General features: G+C 33.4%; 1 protein-coding gene across 6 annotated transcripts in view; it reads left to right on the forward strand.

Moving 5' to 3' along the window:
* Nucleotides 1-3667, forward strand: part of LOC107673268 (leucine-rich repeat and immunoglobulin-like domain-containing nogo receptor-interacting protein 1) — a 93053-nt gene that overhangs the window by 13940 nt on the left and 75446 nt on the right. The window contains exon 4 of one of the 6 annotated variants that reach the window (XR_001632392.1): nt 436-671. The exons of the other annotated variants lie outside the window; for them this stretch is intronic. The gene's annotated coding sequence lies outside the window, so the exon portion shown is untranslated. Of the gene's footprint in view, nt 1-435; nt 672-3667 lie in introns of those variants that run through there. 6 annotated transcript variants of the gene reach the window in all.

Genomic DNA, 3667 nt, shown 5'->3' on the forward strand with positions numbered 1-3667 from the left:
AAGAGTGAAAAATTGAAGGGGGTCTGAATACTTTCCGTACCCTATATATATATATATATATATATATAAAATGACAAATTTTTTTTTACAAATATTAATATTAATATTCAAAATATTAATAAAAAACTATAATAGTATCCCAGTGACACTAAAATAACACTTTTTTCCCCCCAGTGATTTTGAGTAAATATAATGTAAAATACATTAAATTATGTGATATACATAAGTATCTAGCTTTCTAGATAGTGTTATCATCATAAGAAGTTGCAGAATGCATTGCAAGGACGATCAAACTTTCCAATCAATATATCAAGTAAGGGAAATGTCGATGACAGATATAAGCATATTTTATATGTATCTTAAAGACATTTATATTTCCAACTGATGTTAGTATTATTAATTTATAAACCATTTTCCGTTTTGTATTTTGCTCAGGTGTGTGTGCATTGATTTGATGTGGAGGAGCACCGGATGGCTTCCAGGAGCAATGAGCTTAAGCAGCCTCCTGTAACGCTCTATTAACTCGCGCTTTACCGTGCTAACATTACAGCGTGAGTATCTGCTGAGTACGACTGATTCAGGGTTACATTAGAAGCCACCTCTCAGACTGATCTATGTCTCAACTAAATCCTCCATCTGGAAAAAATCACCCTCCATTAATCACCACTGAGCTCACGGTTCAAGAGCAATTTTCCAACTCAATGTTAATTAAATAGAGTAACTCGTCGCAGGTTAAAATCCCCAACATGTGTTCACGACAGTCATTTCATAAATTAATATTTTTTAAAAATGCCCTTTTGAATATTAATAGTAACCTAAAAGGGCAAAAAGCCCCATAGACTGCCTGTGACATAATCCATAACAACCTCAGTATGACCTCACACATTACACATCCCCACAGCAAAATCTGCTTAAATATCCAAACTACATGAGCGTCAAATAACCACACATGCTTGATTTCAAAGCATTTAAACATTAGATGTTCTTACATAACTGTTCTGTTGTCTTTGGGCCATTTTTGACTGTTTGATTTTAGTAAAGAATACACCATAAATACTGTAGTTTTTGCTATTGGAAACAAGTTTTTGTTATTTTTAATAGCATAATACACTTTCGGACTAAATAGAAATTAAGTTGATGTTGCTTATTTAAAATAAAATCGTTCATTCCACACTGAAAAAAATGGGTGTAGAAACAGTTTTCACTCAGAAATTGCTAGAACTTTCATAAATTATTACAAAAAGTGGCAAATAACACGTTGAATTAAACGTGAAATTTTCAAAGTAGTGAAACTGTATTTTCTTGTAAAGAGTGTTCATTCAAAATTTTACAGATGTGTCCTAAACAGCATTACTTTTCCTATCAGTTTGTTTGTATTTTTGAAGCGTTGTTTGTGGGAAGCTCCGCCCAAACTGAAAACTCATTGGACATTGCAACCATGAGGTCATTAACACACTGAATAAATAAATAAATAAATATAATGGTGTTGGACTGACTTTGAAACAATTTTCACGCAGAAGTTGCTAGTAAATTTCACAATTAATTACGAAGAAACAGCAAGTAAACACATTGAATCAAATGTTCGATTTTGAAGTAGACAGAAATTGTATTTTCTTGTAAAACTTGCTCCAATAATCTTTTTGTTTACAACTTCAAAAACAAAAATTGTATTACAGTATAGGTGGACTAACAAATTGTCCTAACCAGCGACAAACGATGTGCAACACTACTTTTTCCCATCAGTTTGTTTCTGTTTTCTTCAGCATTGTTTCTGCGAAGCTCCGCCCACACTGAACACTCATTGGATGTTGCAACCATGAGGTCATTAACACTGAAAAAGAATTGTATGGTTTCCTTAGAAATTATTTTCCCTCAGAAATTGCTAGTAAATTTCACAAACAGCAAGTATCACGTTGAATTTTCAGTCTGATGAACAACAGTACATATATGGAGGTTACAGTCATCATTTGCATGTCTTAAAGTTACAGTAGCACACGGTTTAACTGTGAGAGTCATAGAGAAGATGGAAAATGGTCACGTAAAACTACATTTTGGTTGAGGAAACCTCGTGTAATCTTGTGTACTTCAACAAAAGTGTAGAAAACCTCCCTTTTAACTTTATACAGTTCATATATAACACAGATGAAGTGAGGACGAAGCTGTAGCGCAGAGTCAGTGTGTCAAATACAGACACCGGTTCAAACTCTGTCTGGGAGCTAATTAGTCACACTTCATTATGAGTCTGACTGAAGGTGATTGTAATAATTACACTGCGATTTCCCTGTTTATTCGGTCACATGAACCTTTGATGGTGGCTTCTCGGGAAGAAAAAACCAAAGGTCATTGTTGCTTTTCTGCACAATAATAAAGCCGATCTGAGGAATCTCTTGAGTTAATGGGCCAGAACCATGTAAACAGCAGAATGCGCGTCATTAACACCAGAAACGAGCGGCCACCTCGTGTCATTACAGGCTACTTCGCCAAACAGCTGTAGCACATTATGGGATATCTCAAGCCCGACGGGGATGACAGAGGAAACCCTTAAGCCTGGTGCACCTTTTCACATTATGCGGTGAGATTTTGGGGGAAAGCCAAGATAGACCGCGTAGCATCTTTTATCACCCAGTGTTCTACACAGAAAAGGAAATAAGAAGCATAGCATCTGGAGTCTGTCGTGGTTGGGGGAACGAGTAAACAAACTTGAGGTCATTTTGAAAGTAAGATCATAATGTAAAAGAATGAAGACTTTTAAAGATATTTATGGTAACACTTTAGAATAAGGTTAAGTGCTTTAATGTAGTGTAATACAACAGGCATCATGCTGAAAATTTTGATTTATTATTTTTTACACATATATTTTAACATTTCTAGTTGTATCAGTTAACATAACATAAATGTATTACGAGCAAACATGTAACAATAGTATGCCTATATTTGTAAATTAATATTCTGACGTTTTTCTCACAATTCAGACTTTTTTCTCCGAATTCTGAGTTTCCATCTCAAAATTCTGACTTTTAGTTTCCGCCAATAAATAAAAAAGGTAATTGCAACTTTATATCTCGTAACTCTGAGATATTTTGAGATTTTAAAAAAAAAGCCAGATTGTGAGATATAAACTGTGCAGAATTTATTTTATTATTAGTAGTAGTAGTATTATTGTTGTTATTATTATTTATCATGTGGCAGAAACAAGCTTCCATAGCATATCATATCTAATATAAATGTTTTACTGTTTTTAATTTATGTGCTCCTGTTGGTTTTCATTAGATGGCTGTCATAGCAACAGTCACACTGCAGGACTGTGACCCAAAATTTCGGTCAGAGCAAATTCATTGCACAGATGGAAAATGGTGAGCATGTCACACTCTTAAATAAATCTTATGATCTTAATATTTCCCAAATTAATCTAGGATGGCAAAATCATACAGTGTATGTTAGTATTAAAACATGTCAAGTCTTGTTTGATTCAGTTAGAGTCAATTTTTAACCAGGCACAAGTATTTTAATCTGGGGGTTTGTGAATTTAGTTTAAAATATAGTTCGTAGTTCCATCTCTTTCATTTTATTCAAAGTCACACAAAGTTGTTTTTGTGAATATCAGTATTTGTTTTATATATATATATATATATATATATATATATATATATATACTGTATATATATAT

Source organism: Sinocyclocheilus anshuiensis, unplaced genomic scaffold (assembly GCF_001515605.1).
Source record: "Sinocyclocheilus anshuiensis isolate Anshui unplaced genomic scaffold, SAMN03320099.WGS_v1.1 scaffold68, whole genome shotgun sequence".
Lineage (NCBI taxonomy): Eukaryota > Metazoa > Chordata > Actinopteri > Cypriniformes > Cyprinidae > Sinocyclocheilus > Sinocyclocheilus anshuiensis.